At 33.7% G+C, this 20,845-nt stretch overlaps 1 long non-coding RNA gene across 1 annotated transcript in view; it reads left to right on the forward strand.

Annotated features, from left to right (window-relative positions):
* The window catches only part of LOC138708597 (uncharacterized), a 61,827-nt gene that overhangs the window by 29,202 nt on the left and 11,780 nt on the right, over positions 1-20,845 (forward strand). The gene's annotated exons all lie outside the window — the stretch shown is intronic.

The raw sequence follows: 20,845 nt of genomic DNA on the forward strand, positions 1-20,845 counted from the left end.
GAGTCGTGCTTTAGCTGCAGTACGAAATGGTGACATGGGTGGCAATGAGGCTGCCTCCTTCCATAGGTGCTATGCATTTTGCAGGTTACACAGTGGTTCGGCGCACGATTACATTTTCGCCACCGCTGCTATAAGTAATGCAAATACAAAATAAGAACAAGGTACTAACTGCACCTTTTACAGAATAAAGAAGAGCTTGAAAAGGGGACGAATACTAGTGCTAACCGAACACGGAATGAAACATAAGATAGGCTGTTGTGGGATGAATGACCAGGCAAGCCATCTCCAGAGATGTAGGTCCGGGTTTTACACGCAGAATACTAACGATGCCATTAATTAATTTCCTATCTAGGTTAGAGAATAAATAACAGAAAATATACGTCCGGAACGAGACAAGTGACTATTGTATGCTCTATGACAGGTGATAATAGGCCTATAACATATTTGAATGTATTTTCTTGTTTGTCGATCGTTAAAGGTACATTTTATAATGAAATGTGTAAGTTCTGATGGGCTGTTGCGTACTAATATTAACTGCAGTAGCAGTGGAGGGCTCTTATTGTTTTGAATGCAGAGACCAGTTGGTGAAAGAATGAAACTTAATGCTTCAGTTTAAATAGAAACTTAAAGATTAATATCACTTACGAGTAGAGTCCGGATTTTTATGTAATATTGATTCTAAAATGATGTATATAAATATATAACTAAAAAGCTCAAAATATTTTCTATATCAAAATTCTCCCTTTTCATTTTCGTATCTCTTGATTCTTCCTTACGTAAGCTGGACATTAAGAATTAATATGCAAGCTTAATATTGAACTGTGGGATATGGGATTGAAATTGAAGTAACAATATGTATACTTATTACTAATTTCGGAAGTTTCCTAGTACCCGGTTCTCGTTGCATAAGCCATTAAGTCAGCCATTGTTGTATATTCATAAAAAGATGTATATTTTCCCTGGACCAAAAATATTTTACAAACTGACTAAAATCACATCTAGTAACAAACTATTAAAATTCTTTTCAGGAGAAACATAAAAAAATTAGGCGTTACACAAACCCTGATATGAATCCGAAAATTAACCTACAACAAAACTGTTTTATGTCGAAAATGAAGATACTATGTGCTACGTTAGACTTTAATCTCTGAGTATTATGATAATAATAAATCTCTTTTATTAAACCCTTTTATACTCGTAATATGACGGTCTTTCCCCAGTAATTGGGAGATCATTTTAGGTGAATTAAAGGCAAAGCTTTCATTTTATTAGAGTGTAATTATTTTATTTTTTCAGAAAGTAAAAGAATTTAATTGGTGACGGTTTTCCACATAAAATTAAAATTATGGGAAAATAAAAAATGGTAATTTTTGAGTTGTGACTATTTTATTCCAAGGCAACACTTTGTCACCAACAGATGTTTATAACGGTCATTATGAAAATTGTTTATAATTTACATTATCGTTATTTTAAATGTTATGTATTATTATTATTATTATTATTATTATTATTATTATTACTATTATTATTATTATGTTACAGTATTATTTATTTTTATTATGTAGCACTTATGGCCGAATCCAGAAATGCATGTAGTGTGTTAGTTGGGAAACCGGAAGGAATAAGACCTTTGGGGAGGCCGAGATGTAGACGGGATGAATTTGAGGGAGGTGGGATATGATGGTAGAGACTGGATTAATCTTGCTCAGGATAGGGATCGATGACGGTTTTATGCGAAGGTGGCAATGAACCTCCGGGTTCTTTAAAAGCCATAAGTAAGTAAGGTATTTATTTATTAATATTGTACTCTTTTAATGGAACATATTCTTGAATATCCTTATAAAATCTTTGAATCGTAATTTTTTCACAGTTATCTAATTTTTAACAAATTTCAACTTCTGTTTAATTTTGTATAATAAAAAATACTTGTGTTATTATTACACTTACATAAAAAGTTTAAATTAAAGATATGAACTGTCAAATGCACAAAACGTTAAATGAATGTTTCACAATAAAGTCAGAACTCTAACTAACGAACGGGTGAATACCACTCTTAAGATTAATTTAAAATCGGCAATGCATAATATTTAACATCTGCACTGTAAAACTGACAAAACAAGCTTTTCAATATGTTTCACAAGAAGTTAGATTTCAGTTCAGTTCAGTTCAGAAGCTCGGAGAGTGCAGTCGGGTTTTTTTGTATGCTCCGTGGTGCGAGTTACTACAGTCTTAACAATGGGTAGAAACAAGGGTGCAAACTGTGAAGGAGGGAGTGGGAAGGATCAGGACAGTCAGATTATTTCCACACTCAAACTTATGTTTGAGGATCTTAAATCTTCAGTGCAGATGGAGGTGAATGAACTAAGAAAATCAGTTGAATTCATGTCTTCCAAGTTCAATAGTCTTAGAGAGGAATTGGCGCACACAAGACATGAACTCAACTCCACGCAGGAGGAGATGAAGAGGCTAGTGAAAGAAAATGACCATCTTAAGCAGGAAGTGAGTGATCTGCAGCAGTACACACGCAGAGACAATATAATGCTATTTGGAGTTCCAGAGGTCGATGAACAATCAACTTATGAAGTTATTGACCAAATATCGGAAGTCATAGGCAGTAGTGAATTGGTGCAACATGATGTAAGCATAGCACATCGTATACCATCCAGGCCAGGAAAGATGCGTCCTATTGTCATCCGCTTCACAAAGAGGAGAAGTCGTGATGAATGGCTCCAGCTGTTCAGGAACGAGGCCAAGAAAGACGACAGCGGCCCTGGGATTGCGACAAAGAAAGTCAACAGGGAACTTCCGGAAGGAAGAATCACAGCAGGTGACCAACTGACAGCAGTGACCAGAGACCTTTTGAACAAGACAAGGGATGCAGCACGACTGAAGAATTATAAATTTGTATGGACAAGAGACGGTAAGATATTTGCAAGAAAAGATGAAGCCAGCCCCGTGAGTAAAATCACTAATGTTGACGATGTAAATAATTTGTAAATACTATTGTGTCGGTAACCACGTTTAATTATACAATATAATTGACTTAAAAATGGCTAGTAATACTATATTAAATGAAATCCATCAGTGCAAATTTAATAACAATAATGACACAATGGTTTTTAACGATTTACTTCACTGCAATGAGTATATTACCAATATTCTATCAGATCTTAAAATATTTCACTTAAACATTCGTAGCATCAACAAAAATTTTTCCGAACTCTGTGTTTTACTTAATAATTTTTCCTTTTACTTTGATATTATAGTTCTAACTGAAACCTGGCTTGATCATGACTCTGGCTATGATATTAATGGTTATAAAAAATTGGTTAAAAGTAATAAGTATAATAAATGTGATGGTATAGTTGTATATTTCAAGGAAAACATCGTAGTGTCTTTAAGTGATATTGACATTTCCCATTGCAACGCTATACATTTTCAATTAACACTTATTAATGATACTCTTGTTAACCTAACTGCAATTTACAGATCTCCAAAACTATGCAAAAATGAATTTCTGAAAAATTTTGAAAGCTTCTTGTCAATATACAAAGATTTAAACAACCATGTTATTCTTGGTGACATAAACATTCAAATTTTAGAAAATGGATTAGATAATTTTGGCAACACGTATTTAAATATCATGCATGAATATGAATACGTGAAATACTTAAATTCCATTACTCGTCCATCATCCAATTCATGTCTTGACCATATTTTCCTAAAAACGGGAAATAACTTAAATTTTATACCTGGAGTATATGCAAGCGCAATAACAGATCATTATATGACTTTTGCATTGTTGTCAATCAATAATAAAAGTATTAGCAGAGAAGCCACTGAACCTTCGGACAATTATAAGCTAATTATAAACCATAAAAGCCTAATATCAAATATTAATAATATTAATTGGGAATCTATATTCTACAATGAAGACGCAGATACATGTTTCGATAATTTTTATAAAATACTCTGTAACCTAATTTGTAAATATTCTAATCATGTCCCTCTCAAATTCTCAAGTAAGTACAAAAAAATTAAACCTTGGATTACCACAGGTATTGTTAAATCAATACGATCTAGGGATAAGTTAGCTAAGCAAGTTAAACGAGACCCACAAAACAATGTTTTATTAAATTACTACAGAAAATATAGAAATATTCTCACTAATGTAATAAGAAATCAGAGAATCAAATATTATTCTGAAAAATTTAACAAAAATAAAAATAATCCAAAGCAATTTTGGAAGACCATAAACGAAGCTACTGACACCCAATGTAATAAAAATAGTATATTAAAGACAATTATAAGTCGAAATGGAATAACAATTGAAAATAAGGAAACTATCGCAAATGAATTTAACGATCATTTTACTAATGTAAGTCATGACATCGTATCTAATATAAAAAAGAAAGTATTTGGTACTCATCACTATAAGCTTTATAATAAAAGTATATCATCTATGTTTATGTTTCCTGTAAACGAATGTGAAATCATTAATATTGTAAACAGTTTAAAAAATAATGTGGCTCCTGGTATTGATGGTATTACAACAAATACCCTGAAACTTATTATCGAAGCTATTTCTAAACCACTTGCCTTTATATTTAATTTGTGCATATCTCAAGGTGTATTTCCCTCAGCCCTAAAACATGCTGTGGTGATACCAATTCACAAGTCTGGTGACAAAAGTAATCTTAATAATTACAGACCCATTTCACTATTACCCAGTCTCTCTAAGGTATTTGAAAAATGTATAAAAACACGGTTAATAACATTTTTAGAAAAAAAATAAACTACTAAATGATAATCAATTTGGTTTCAGAAAAAATCTGTGCACTGATGATGCTATTATGGCAGTTACCTCAAAAATAATTCAAGAATTAGATGTAGGAAATAAATGTCTAGGAATTTTTCTAGACTTACAAAAAGCTTTCGATACGGTCAATCACAGTATACTTTTGAATAAAATGGATAGATTAGGAATTAATGGAATTGCTTTAAAATTATTTAAATCTTACTTAAGTAACAGAACTCAAGCAACTAAAATAAATGATCACCTTAGTAAATCACGTAACATTGATATAGGTGTACCTCAGGGGACGATTTTAGGTCCTGTTTTGTTTTTAATATATATCAACGATTTACTTAAAATTGACATTGAGAAATATTCTGGTACTCTGTATTCTTATGCTGATGATACTGTGGTTATATTTAGCGGTTCGAGTTGGAATGAAACTTATCAAAATTCTAACAGTGGTATTAATATTATTAAAGAATGGCTGGATGCTCACTTACTTTCTTTGAACGTTTCTAAAACAAAATTAATACCATTTTCATTAACATCACATGGCCTTGAGCAACTAGAAATAAATAATAATGTAAGTATAACTATACATGATTGTAACCTACCTACTTGCTCATGTAACTCATGTAACGCTTTGAGTATATCCTCACAAGTTAAATATTTAGGCATTATTATTGACCAACATTTAAAATGGGACAAGCATATCTCCTTTCTGTGTAACAGATTGCGTAAAACAATCCACAAATTTTCCATTCTACGCTCTTATTTACCTGTTTATGTTCTGCGTACTGTGTACTTAGCTCTGTTTCAATCAATAATTCAGTATGGTATTTTAGGTCGGGGAGGAATGGCAAAATCGACTCTCCATCCTTTAAATCTGCTCCAAAAAAGAATTATCAAAATTTGTCTATATAAACCTTTTGATTACCCAACAAAATTAATTTTACAGGAATTTGGCGTATCAAATCTAGAACAAATTTATAAACAAAAATTGCTGATTTACTTCCATAAAAACCACAATAAATTTAAATATGATCCTCATGAATACCAGACGAGACAAAACTACAGTTTCTTTCTAAATACTCCCAAATGGCACACAACTGCTGGATTAAAACACAGCAGAAATTTTGGACCCAAAATATATAATACATTAATTAGAGCTTACCCTGAGCTAAGTACACTTAACACACATAGATTTAAGAAACAAATCAGATTAATTATTTAATTGTTTAAGCTAATTGAGTTAAAATTGTTACTCTAATATTCATGTACTTCTGTATTTTCTATTTGTATATAGACCCTGTTATTACATGCTGTATGTATTTTACCATTTATTAATGTGATTGTGCTCAATGAACTCTCGTAATTTTGTGATATATTTTGTATAACTGATCTGAACTGCGCCCGAGCACGAGCTTCTGCTCTTTCGGGCTGCAATGCCTAATGTAGCTCAAGTGTATAGTATTAATAAATATTATTATTATTATTATTATTATTATTATTATTATTATTATTATTATTATATTGTGTTGGCTTTATTTTATTAGGCTGTAGGTCTCTGTATAATAAAGATAACATTATTATAATTTGTACGTGCTGCGGCATCAAACACAGGGATTATATTGAACAAGGGTTAGGAGGGCTATGTCTTATGTCGATGTAGATTTTGTTACTCTGGCAGTGAAAAATTAGACAAAAGAAAACGATTATGGATACAAAAAATACTCAAATCTGAATATGCCATTTTTTTAAGATCAAGGGGGGGGGGGTTAAAATCCCGTAACCCACTCTTACGTACGGCCGTGTTAGGACCTGATGATGCTCGACATAAGTGAAGACATTAGTTCAAATGATATAAAATTGTATTAAACATGAGTTATTGACGGAAATAAAAACTTGTAAGTAAGATTATTTAAGTTATCGGAACCACAATGTCATCAAACTATGACTCATTCATTGATTCATTCATTGTTTTGTCCAAGGACAGATCTTTCACTGCAAACCCAGCTTTCTCCAATCGTTCCTATTTTCTGCCTTACTCTTAGTTTCCGCATATGATCCACATATCTTAATGTCGTCTATCATCTGATATCTTCTTCTGCCCCGAACTCTTCTCCCGTTCACTATTCCTTCCAGTACATCCTTTAGCAGACAGTTTGTTCTCAGCCAGTGACCCAACCAATTCCTTTTCCTCTTCCTGATCAGTTTCAGTATCATTCTTTCTTCACCCACTCTTTCCAACACAACTTCATTTCTTATACTGTTTGTCCACTTCACACACTCCATTCTTCTCCATATCCACATTTGAAATGGTTCTATTCACTTCTCTTCACTTCGTCGTAATGTCCATGTTTCTGCCTCGTACAATGCCATCTCCATATAAAGCACTTCACTAGTCTCTTCCTTAGTTATTTTTCCAGGGATCCGCAGAAGATGCTCCTTTTTCTATTAAAAGCTTCCTGAGCCATTATTATCCTTCTTTTGACCTCGTGGCAGCAGTTCATGTTACTGCTTATAGTACACTCCAAGTATTTGAAACTGTTCACTTACTGTACTGCCTCATTTAGAATTTGAAAGTTTACCTTTTTTATTTTTCTTCATCGATATTTTAAATTTTGTGTTTTGTTGTTATTATTATTATTATTATTATTATTATTATTATTATTGTTATTATTATTATTATTATTATTATTATTATTATTATGTTGGGTATTATTTATTAATATTGTACTATTCTAATAGAACATATTCATGAATATCTTTATAAAATCTCTGTAACGTGATTTTTTCATAGTCAATTGTTAACAAATTTTAACTTCTGTTTAATTTTGTATAATAAAAATACTTGTGTAATTATTATATTTACATAAGAAGTTTATACTGTATTAAAGATATGAACTGTCAAATGCACAAAATGTTAAACAAACTTTTCATAATAACTAAGGAACGGATGAATACTGCTCTGAAAATGATTTTAAAATCTACAATGCACAATATTTAACGTCTGCACTGCAGAACTGTCAAAACAACCTTTTCAGTATGTTTAACGAGTTAAATTTCATATTGTGTCAGATTCATTTTATTACAAGGTCGGTACTAGGCGGTATAATAAATATAGCATTGTTATAATTCAAACGTGCCGAAGCATCAAGCACAGGGATTATATTGAAGGAGGGGTAGGAGGACTATACCTTATGTCGATGTAGTTTTTGTTACTCTGACGTGAAAAATTAGAGGGAAAACGATTATGGATTAAAAATACTCAGATCTAAATATGTCTTTTTCTAGTTTAAAGGGGGTTCGAACCCCCTCCACACTCTTTGCGTACGTCTCTGTTAGGACCTGATAATAATCACATCAGTGAAAACGTTAGTTCAAATATAAATTTGTATTAAACATAAGTTATGAAGGAAATAAAAACTTGTAAGTAAAATTATTTAAGCTATCGGAACCACAAAGTTAATCAAGCTTTAATTAAAGAGTGTTTATTGGCGTAATGGAAGCGAGAGGATTACAGGATGGTGACTGGGAAGATAAATTGAATGCAGGAAGAAAATTTCAATTGTAGTATAACAATCAGGCACAGGGAGATGATATATCTGTATATATATAATTTGAACTGGTAATGGAAATTACGGGAAAGCGGCTGAATGGATTTTAATAAATGACCCCTCATTTTGAAGCTTGGAACCCAAAGTTTTTCAGAAAAATAGTAGTTTTCAGTGAAATTTCAATTTTCCTACATCATTTTCCTATTTTCCAAAATCCATCTTTCGTCAGTTTTGAGAACTAATTAATTGCATATCAGAATAAAACAAAACACACACTACAATAAACAATAGACTATTACACGAAGGCCATGACCTACAGGATTGCTGACATAGAGTTCAGATGGCTCAGATTATTTCACATCATAATTCAATATGTATATCTTTATTTGTGTAATTTTTTGATTACCTATAAAAAATAATTTACAGGTCTGATTCTCTAGTCTGTAGTTTTCTGAGTACAGCTGTGTATTGGATATTAAGAACTACAAAATTTAAGAATGTTTTATGACATTATTACCATTAAAATGAAATATTATTATAGTTAATGCAACACATAATGATATACTGATGATATGAAAGTGAATCCTTTTGGGGCTTTAAGTAAGTAGACGCAGAGAGAATATTTTATATTAGATCTTCATTTTTATAATTTACAGAGTAACGGCTATATATGTTACTGAAAACTATAAAACTTACTTAAGGTAACTATATTGTTATTAAAAATGAAATACTTTTATAGTTATTAATCAAGTAGTGTGGGTCTTTTTCATATACAGTATTTAATGGCAGTGTGGTATAGATATGTATAATTATGATGTCTGATTCTCTAATTTTCCTTGGTAGTAATTGAGTTATGCTTCCTATTTTAGCTGCATCTTTAAACTGCATAAAAATTAATTTAATATTTCTTTGGTTTAATTGATTAGATTTGTGATCGCTGCCAAGCATATTTTGTTGTAGGGAAAATAGAATGCCATTTCACTTCTTGCTACCGTGATGAGTAAGTTTATTTCCCGCAACCAGCAACGAATGAAACACTGAAACTGCTAACAATTTACGACGGACAATTTTATTTAGGGCGCATATAAGATTCTACAACTCTGACATATCATTCGCCTCATTTTCCTCATCTCAGCAATAGATTCCTCACAACAGCCTATATTACAGAGAATATACAGGATAACATTCATTGTTACACAAATTAATCCAGCAGTATTTGGTAGATTAGTATTGTCTGGAGGAAGCGCAAAAATTACAATTCCTAAGAAAAGACCAAAAGGTAGTACTTACTGGTAAAATAAGAGGCCTACAAGATTTTATAGCCTCTTGATCACCTCAGCAAGATCTCTTAGTGGGAAAAAGTGATTCTGCCCTCTACATTTCAGGGTAGTTCACGAAACATGCAGCAGCTATACCAAGATGCTAAGTCTTTTGTTCGAAGCATGACAAACCTTACATTTTCTTAAGTTTCACCTACAATCCGCAATGACCTGAAACAGCTACTTCATTACTCCCGCATGAAAAACTCGCTGATCATCCTGACATTGTTACTTGTGATTTCACATTGAAACTCAAGAACTGGAGACGGATAAGTTCAAGAAAAAGTATTTGGTATAAAAAGAAACATTCAGAGGGAGAATGTTTCACTATTATGGAAGCAAATAACTTTCGAAATATCAAGTATTCTTCACTGAAAATAAATCTGAAAAAATTTTATTTGAACGTCTCACGAACTTAGTTTGCAGCAGCATTTGCTGCACAAGCCACTAGTTTACATTTAAACCCGTGTAATGCTGTTTTACATTGACGGTAGTGCAACAACGTGCACTCTCGGGTGGAAAATACATTTGTGCCGACATTTCTTACAACTTCGCAATGCGGCAAAGGAAAGAGAGAGGCGGGCGGTCAACGACTTGCACAGGACTGGCTTTATTCTGCTGCAGTGCTGCAGTCTCGAGTTATCACGGCACTGCAGCTTCTCGCACCACGAATCGATTATTTGGGGGGGGGGGGGTGCTGTGTAATTGTGCGCCAATGCGATATTAGGATGACACATCTATTCAAAAATCTGTTTTCTATTTATCAGCCTCAACGTTAAAATCTTGCGCTATTTTACATGATTTCATGCAGTCAAAATAAAACTGGAGTTTTTGTTCAGAGGTTCTGCAGTAATACGGAGGTTTGAGGGACACTGGGACTGAGTTTTGAAGCTTTTAATGTTTTTGATTAATTTATTTCAAATTCGGTGGGTTTGTTGTGTCTGTACATTTAAATAACAGTACCAAATTTCATCAAGTTTTATTCATTAGTTACAAAGGGTGCTATGCATAGACATTTCACTAGCCCGCGCTACGAACGTGCTAAACTAGCCCCGGCTATCGACTGATTACTTGTACAGGATTCATATCATATCATATTGCTAACACTGGTTTATGAATACGAAAAACGTTAGTTCGCTGATCATACACCAGAAGTCCGCGCTAAGAATGTCTATGAATATGGCCCATAGACATTAATTTTCATTTATTTGAATAATATTAAATTAATATTAAATATGACTCGGTTAAGAGAGAAGTTTTATATGATATTCTTATTAATTTGGTATTACCAAGAAACTAGTTCGATTAATTAAAATGTGCCTCAGTGAAACTTACGGCAGAGTCCGTATATGCCAGCTTCTATCTGATGCTTTTCCAATTCACTGCGGGCTAAAGCACTGTCACCTTTACTTTTTAACTTCGCTCTAGAATATGCCATTAGAAAAGTTCAGGATAACAGAGAGGGTTTGGAATTGAACGGGATACATCAGCTTCTTGTCTATGCGGATGACGTGAATATGTTAGGATAAAATCCAGAAACTATTAGGGAAAACACGGAAATTTTACTTGAGAAAGTAAAGAGATAGGTTTGGAAGTAAATTGAGAAAAAAAAAGTATATGATTATGTACGAAATGGAAATATAAAAATTGGAGGTGGAAAAATTAAAAAATCTTGGAGCAACAGTAACAAATATAAATCATATTCGTGAGGAAATTAAACGCAGAATAAATATGGGAAATGCCTGTTAATATTCGGTTGAAAAGCTTTTGTCATCTAGTCTGCTGTCAAAAAATCAGAAAGTTAGAATTTATAAAAGTTATATTACTGGTTGTTCTGTATGGTTGTGAAACTTGGACTCTCACTTTGAGAGAGGAATAGAGATTAAGGGTGTTTAAGAACAAGATTCTTAGGAAAATATTTGGGGCAAAGAGGAATGAAGTTACAGGAAAATGGAGAAAGTTACACAACACAGAACTGCACGCATTGTATTCTTCACCTGACGTATTTAGGAATATTAAATCCAGATGTTTGGGATGGGCAGAGCATTTAGCATGTGTGAGCGAATCCAGAAATGCATATACAGTGTTATTTAGGAGGCCAGAGGGAATAAGACTTTTGGGGAGGCGGAGACATAGATGGAAGGATAATATAAAAATGGATTTGATGGAGGTGGGATATGAAGATAGAGACTGGCTTAATCTTGCACAGAATAAAGACCGATGGCGGGCTTATGTGAGGGCGGCAATGAACCTGCGGGTTCCTTAAAAGCCATTTGTAAATAAGTAAGTAATTTTAAATTATGCGTAAATTCAAAATATAGTCCTAGCTGACGGCTTCAGAATTGTTTTTGCTTTTAAACATTTTCTTGAGGGACTTATATTCCATGATAAAGAAAACTGTGTATGGATTTTTAAATTTGAGAATTGGTTCACGAGATAAACATTTTCTTACAAATAATAATTTTTGCTTAATAATTTTCTTTAATTTTTTTAAAGTTAAAAATTCATGTCATGAAAAGTTTTCGGTAAAGAACTCATTCCATACACAGCTTTGTGTATTGGACTAAGCTGAGTATTATTGCAAAGTTTCATGTAAATCGGAGCAAACGGAAGCCTTCAACATAAATTATCGCATTAAGTTATGCAACTCCTGAAATAATAGCCGTTCTATGTTGACAAAAGCCCTAGTTTTGAGAAAACTTTATTTTTAGTGGGTGTGGTAGGTTTAAGAGAGCATCTTAAAAATGGTCGCCAGAGCTTTAAAATTTGTAGGTGGGGGTTAAATATAGGACAGAATGTTAAACAAATTATGTTGTTGTTTAGTCAACTGTTCGAAGACAGGTTTGAACCTCACAAGTGACACCAACAAAGCACTGAGGCAACTAGACCAGGAGATAGTGGGGTAGGGTGGTCAGTTACTTTTCCCCTACATTGCATACATTGCCGACTAGCTACATATTACACTAGTCAGACTTCAGATGCATACAAACAATTATTTTTCCTCTGACACATATCGTCAAGTGAGATGTACTGCCTGATAATAGATAGGCTATACATATCAGCCAGAGGATATAAACAATTGTATAAGATAATTATTTATGGAAAGAAACAAAAATGTTTATTTTTACTATTTTGGCCAAAAATTCAGTCCTAATGTCCTTCAAGGAAGAGTTTTCATGAGGAGCCTAAATAAAAAAATAGTGCAATAAGTAGTTAAAATATTTTGTATATTTGTTTCATTTCAGTAAGAAATCTTTACCAATATTCCTCTCATAAAACTAGAAAAATTTGTATGGAAGTGTGTTTAAAAATATCCTAATTTAGTCTATTTATATTTTGGTTATAATAAGATTTTCTGTAAGTTATAGAATTGGGAAATTTTGAGAATTGAACTTGGTTCAATTTTTCTATATCTGAGGGAATCTCCTTATATGAACAATATCATGTTTTAATATGCTAATGTACTTTTTGTTTTACACTGAGCTATACGATGCGCAGTATGCTATATTGAATTAACATGATATTAGTGCTATAAAGCAGAATTGACATATCTAAAAGAATATTTGTCTACCTTACACAGCCCTATCAGACAGATAGGCAGAGGCACCTTCAAGCGGCACGTGATGTGTAAGAGATGAATGCTGTGTAACAATATTCGAGGAGAAGAAATAAACCAACTCTTGACTTTCGGTACTTGAAAAGCAATCCCACAAAAAACAGTTGCACTTTATCTACGTGGTTGTCACCTGGTTCAAGAATTGTAAATTTGTTTTGTTGGGTTTTTAGCTCTTCAAATTGTAGGTAAAATGGAAGCAGTTTTGGTTACATTAATCATTTTCAGAAAGAGTGTTGTTTTATTGGAGAGATTATGGATGACTAAAAGGGGAATTTTGAGGAATTTTGAATGAAATTAGAAGAAAATTAGGTGGAAATAATCAAAAACTTCTCATAAAAAGAAAGTGCGGCCGTTTGCAGTAACGAAAAAACACACTATCGTGTAAAAACATAATTTACAGGACATTTCTTTCATAAACGGTGTCAGTGTCCATATAACGATATAAGACCATATGTCCACATCTGTGGAGTAACGGTTAGCGCGTCTGGCCGCGAAACCAGGTGGCCCGGGTTCGATTCCCGGTCGGGGCAAGTTGAGGTTTTATCCGGGATTTTCCCTCAACCCAATATGACCATTTGCTGGGTGACTATCGGTGCTGGACCCCGGACTCAATTCACCAGCATTATCACTTTCATCTCATTCAGAAGCTAAATAACCTAAGATGTCGATAAAACGTCGTAAAATAACCTACTAAAAATTAAAAAAATCAATTTAAATATTTAGGTTTGTAGAGCAGGTACATCCAGTAAATATATATAAGTGCATTTGTACGAGGTGGAGATAATTATTTTTCTCAGCTAAGAGGTGTAGGGCTCATCAGTAAGGTCTACATTGTGTTATGTTACACAAAGCATTGAAGATTTTACACTATTTTGAAGATGGCAAATGTGATACCTTGGGGACAAGAGATGACTACAACAATATAGCCTATCACAAAATTACGATATTCAAATTGTACTTTCATTCATTCATTCATAGTGTTCTGTCCAAGGACAGGTCTTTCACTGCAGACTCAGCTTTCTCTAACCTTTTCTATTTTCTGCCTTCTCTTTGTTTCCACATATGTCCATATATCTTAATCATCTGATATCTTCTTCTGCCCCGAACTCTTTTCTCGTTTCCCATTCATTCCAATGTATCCTCCAGTAGGCAGTTTCTTCTTAGCAAGTGACCCAACCAATTGCTTTTCCTCTTCCTGATCAGTTTCAGCATCATTCTTTCTTCATCCACTCTTTCCAACACAGCTTTATTTCCTATTCTGTCTGACCACTTCAACCTTCCATTCTTTTCCATATTCACATTTCAAATGCTTCTATTTGCTTCTCTTCACTTCGTCGTAATATCTATGTTTCTGCCGTCAAACAATGCTACACTCCACACAAAGCACTTCACTGGTCTCTTCCTTAGTTCGTTTTCCAGAGGTCCGCAGAAGATGCTCCTTTTTCTATTAAAAGCTTCCTTGGCCATTGCTATCCTCCTTTTGACTTCCTGGCAACAGATTTTACTTTAATATGTAAAAATTATTTACCAAGTGACAGATTTGTTCCGGTTGTCAAACTGCTTGCCGTTCAGTTTTGCGTCCACTCTGATGTTTTATGAATGAATCAAAAACCTATTTCGTTATTTCATTCAGCTGTGCGCTCCACTGAGTTGCTGTACAGGAGAAGCTGGCAACTGTAAACTTCCCAAGTTTCCTAGTTTTCACATTATGAAATATACACGAATGTGATGTTCATGAAACCTAATGCATTTCCTCAAAGTTTCGTGGTATGGACAAGAGACTTTCACACGGATAGTAGCAGTGCTGATGCCTCTATTCGGTGCTCAGATTAATTGGCCTGATACGTGGGAAATGCTACAGACTTTCCTACAAACATTGCTTATGGCAGAAAATTGCGGTTAAATAAATAAGAATGTGTGAAATAGTACGCACTTTCTTTTTAAATATTTGACGAAGTAACTAAAAGTAGCTCTTTAAATACAATTTTGGTAAATTAATTTTTCACGATAATTTCTACATGCTCTTCTTAGGAGGAGAATAATTGTGTGCTATGTATGAGAAGGAACTAGATACATAGGGAACCTATTACAATATTCACAGAGATAATAGATCAAGTCATGCGAACCAGTTTTGACAGATAATTTTCTTGATATGTCAATAGTTTTGGGAGTACGAAACATAACGTGTTTCAACGCTCCTTGAGGTCATTGCTCCGCAGTGGGGACGAGTGTAACTCCAAGACTTGCGAGAGGAGAATGTAAACAAAAACGTCTCATCACATAAGTTTCGATCAAATTACTGTACTATCGTAACACTTAACACATTATTTAACAATACTGTAAACTTAATTTCTTTTCTAAATTAATTTATTTTTAATTCCTTCAAAGATAATAACTTGAATGAAGATTGAGTTATAGGATGTGTATTCGTAATAATGTTATTTTGAGTTTACATCTAATGCAAAGGAATCTTTAATGGAAATAGATACAGTGAATGTTAAATTAAGTTTCATGGCACTAAACTTAAAGTTAAAGTGGTTATAGCGTCATAAAGAATATTATTTTGATGTACCAAAGTACGTACTGTTGGTGACTGGTAAATCCGGCCCTGTAACGAATTTCACCCACTCCACTTCTAACAGTCCGCAAGCTGTCAACAAACACGTGACAAACCGAGGTAGAAGGTAGAGAAGAGACTGCCCTGCTACTGCTACTATTGATAAAGAAAACATATTACTCACCGGTGAATCATAATGCTGTTGTTTCAATTACATTAGCCTCAGAAACCATTTTAGCTGTATTTGATAACAGCCATACTATTAAACTGAACATATTCACCTGTTCAAATATTTTATTTACTATTACATATTACTTGCTTATTTTCTGTTACAAAAAAAGGGCACTGTTTAAAAAAAACAGCACTATATGAACGGTTGGATACACTTAGATAAATCACACGAGAAATACCGAAATTCACACATTAAGCAAAATGGCATATTGCAAGAAAGGGATGAATTCACATTGCATATTTCTGACAACAAAATCAGAAGGAAAATAAGTTTGAAAAGATTTCTGGTAAATTACTACGTGCATTAGTTCGCCGAAATTAACTATTTCATCAAACATTTGTGACCAGTGGTAATTAAAACATTATTGGAAACTTAGGACTGCAGTGTCCTAAATGTAATACATCAAATAGCAAATACACATTAAAGCGGTCTGAGGGTATTCTGAAAACGACTATAACTACATCTAAATAGTAAATACTAGTTCGCTATTATGTAGTTTAATTAGTAACGGGAAAACGTTTTACCTATCCAGTCGCAGTCCTTTCAACAGCTGTAAATGAATTAACATACTCCTTTAATAAATTGCGAGTTAATCACACTCTTCAGTAATTTCAAAATTGTTTCGATAAGCTAACTGCAAATTAAGAGAAAGTGCCAGCCAGCACTTTGCTGTAAAAATAGAATAAAATAATACTTTTAAGAAGTCGCGTTGTGAAAGTAGCTAGCAATAAATTTTCACAGGAAAGAAGTGTAGGATCCGCAGTTACGACAGCGTGTGCTTCACAACTAGGCAGTCCGTGGTTCCATTCCTGACGTGGAGTGAAATTTATCTCTATGCCACAGGACTCGGTAGGTCTTGCACTTGTCCTGTAACGTCTCCACGATGGTCCTGTATTGTGAGAGATATGACATCCCCTACATCTCATTGGCTTGTTGAGTCGGTTAAGGCGGAGATAAAACAAGACAAAGAAAGAAGTTGTGTACGAAGGCCTGCTGAAGGATAGCGAGACTCCCTCGAATCATTAAGAAATGGACAAAGGGCTAAAGTATTTTCTGTTCTATCCATCCTTCATCATGTAATAAAGAATGCTAAAAACCAAGCAATTTGCGTAATTAATTGATTCAATACTTTGTTTTCATCTACAGTAATTTTATTGAAATGTATTTTATGAGACGTTTTTGTTTACATTCTCCTCTCGCAAGTCTTGCGGAGTGGATGATTGCAGTTACACTCACCCACCCATACTGAGTAGCAATGACCTCAAGGAGCGTTGCAGCATTGCAACATCTTACATTTCTTATTCTCAAAACTATTGGACATATCAAAAACTTATTTGACAAAATTGGTTCGCATTGACTTCATCTATTACCACTCTGATTTAGTGCAATAGGTTCCCTTCCACCCTGTATAATGGTATAATTCATTCCATGTATGCGAAATATGTATTTTATTAGATGGAATTAGATTTAAATACTACAAATACAGCAGTGTTGCCACTTTTAGGGTAATTCTGTACTACATAGAGTAATTCTAAGGTAAGGTTACTCTTAGGGTAATTTTAGGGTAATAATGAAAAAACTAGAAGCTTTGATATGGAAAAAGAAATTGCTTATTAAAGCATTATTTTACTATTAATATTGAACTATATCAGTCTTATTTCCAATTCTGCTGTAACAGTTTTTTGCGGGTTCAAATTTAACACAGTCCTGATGGACTGTGATCGTGTCTGTTTTTAGCTGATTTCTGTGACGAGTTTTTATTAGCTTTAGCTGGCTAAAAACTCTCTCTACTGATGCATTTGACGACGGCAGACAGAAAATAGTCTTCAGATTCGGGAACACCTGATGGTCTGCAGCATTTTTCAGAGAAAAAATTTCCAATAATCTAAAACACTTATATCAGGGTTTAAACCTAAAGATTTAGGATCAATAAGGCTATGTTGCCTCAATTCATTGAAAGTATTTTGTAATTTGACATCATGCAAATACCGATAAGTGTGAAACTAAGATGAAATTATTCTCTTGTTTTAATATTCATGTATTTCTTTTAATATAGGGTAATTTAGGATAAATCTTTGATAATGTCGGTTTACAAGCAAAACAATTTAAGTAAAAAATATTAATTAATTTTGAGAAATGGCGTTTGTATGTTCTTGGAAAAACTGAATCCTCAAAGTATTATTTTTAGTAAGTTGTTCTCTTTATGTGTATATGATTGTTCAATTCTAAGTTTATACACATAGACTGCATTGTGCACATTATATACGCCTTTTTCTCAGAAGTTATATTTTTGACTTAATGTGTTTTGCTTCTAAACCGACGATATAAAGAAAACGAATCAGGAAGGTTGTTCTTTCACACATTGTTAATATGATTTTGTAACCCAGTTATGTCAGATTGCATTACTTTCTTACAATATCGGATTGGCACTGCTCCAACCCCACATAATATGAGCTTTACAATATCTGCATTGAATTGCCCTCTTCCAAGACAATTACTTGATTAAATTACGTTAACGCATCAACCTACAACCCTAGTACATAGCCTAACACAGCGATCATCAGAACATTGCACTCTCGGGCTAGCGTCTCTTACCCGCGGACAGACACTGCCCTAGCGTGCAATCGTCGCTGCTGGCGGGTATGCTGTCTCTCTATTCCTTGTGCACTACGGAGCAGAGTTCCTTACCCTCCATGCACTCTACTCATTTCAGCGAGTGCTGATGGCCACTGGCCTAACAGAATTGGAAAGCCTCTACTGTTTGTGCAGCAACATTTAATGGCATCCCTTTGATGAAGTGGTTGTTTGTAAATTTAACTGCATTATTTCTCGATATAAGTACTGAATTTTATGATCTTCGAAAATATTCTCGTGTGTTCCACAGTTGTAGTTTGAGTGTTCTGGTTTGAAAAACTTTCGTTTTTTGATAATTTCAATATTAGTCTATTATTATTATTATTATTATTATTATTATTATTAGTATTATTATTACTATTATTATTGAGTCATTCCATCTCAAATCAACAAATTTCGCCGAAAACCTGTGGTGGTCAAATTCCAGATTTGAGTGAAACTTAGTCTGAACAATTATTGATGTTTCATAAGAAGGGAAACACAGTATTTTTTTCTATGGGACAATAGTTTTCGAGAAATGTTCAATTGAGTATGTGGGGGTGTACATACTTTTGGCGCTCTGTCTGAAAGGAAAAAAATTAATTACAGACAGACTACTGCAGAGAATTTCACGAAACTTCTTCCAGTTATAGTGGTGTTGTATTGCCTCATTCTGACATGTGAGACATCTTGATCTACTGTTTGACCTTGGCTGAAATGAAAATAAAATGTATTTTTTCAAGTATATTTTCTTAAATTTATTGTGTGAAAGGGCACAGGAAAACATTATGCAACTTTTACAGAAGGTTATTCATTATTTGTACTTTCAATACAAATAAAACGGTCTTGTATTTTCCATTCTTGGAAGAGATACAACATTTTTATCATTGACATGCATCATTGACAATTAATTTTACTGACTCTGATCCATGACATTTTTATTGCATATTTAGGCTTACTTCCTTATTATACTTCATGCCTATTTTATTCCAGGTATATCAACGAATTTACATGACAATGAAACTCTGGAAACTCGCAAATGTCCGTCATCTAATGGTACGTATGAGTAGTTTTTTCTTGTACCAGGAGTTAGTAGAGTGTTATTAAATCGTTCCATAAGTTCCTCTTCCGTGAGACAAAATATGTCTTCTTTATTGACATGAAAATATTTCACTCCAGCAATGTGTTCATTTGCAAATTTGTATAGATTTCTGACTGTCAAAATTTGGTCCATATATGGACGCTGAAAGCTGGCTTTTGTTGCTAGTCTTTTCGTTGTTTCACCAATAGCACACAAGGGTTTTCTCATGGCTTGTGGAAAAAAATTCCATTCTGTATCTATTCAAAAATCATTTTTATGATGAAATAAATAAACAAAATTCTTTCTGTTTTTATACTGAGATGCGGTTCCGTCATTAAAGTAAGAAATTTTCGTCATATTCTCGTCTAATGTTTTGAGGTGTTAAAACTTTCTGAAAATGGAAAAAAGTATTAGTTACATGCATCAGTCACTTACTATAGACCTACATAGAGAAATGGGCTTGGGAACAGTTGGTGTTTCATCCTGGTGCATAGAAATAACTACCGGGTGGAGAGTCACCTGGTCGTTTGTCCAGTGGTAGCCTTGAACCACATCTTGATCTATGAATGTATTTTTCTTTAGTGTTTCCTTGCACTGCTTCAAATATTGGGCCTGATTATGAGCAGTGAAGCTATGAGGGCGATAAATTACCCCTATCTTATCAATGAACTTTTCGACGAATTCTTCGAATGGTGTAAAAAGTGTTTTCAATGTAGATCGGTCTACTGTCACCTACTGCTAATATTCACCGTCCTGCATGCTTTCCTCACTTTCCAGTAAGAATTCATGTGTTTTTCCAGGGCCAGGACATTTTTCACACCGTGATAAGGGTCATTTTGTATAGAACATGCCATCATTTGAAGAAGACTTTTTTCATCCATTCCATGAACTATCAGTATATGTTTTAAACTTGGCACTATGAGTCTTACATTTTGGTGTATTGCACACACGCACACTGTACGTGTTCCTTTTGCACCTGCTAGTATGCAATGTTTTGGACGCAACTCGGCAAATTTTGAAAACCCAATAGAAAGTGAAGGGTTTTTCTCGCAGAATAATGTGTACAATT

Source organism: Periplaneta americana, chromosome 11 (genome assembly GCF_040183065.1).
Source record: "Periplaneta americana isolate PAMFEO1 chromosome 11, P.americana_PAMFEO1_priV1, whole genome shotgun sequence".
NCBI classification, from domain to species: Eukaryota; Metazoa; Arthropoda; class Insecta; order Blattodea; family Blattidae; genus Periplaneta; species Periplaneta americana.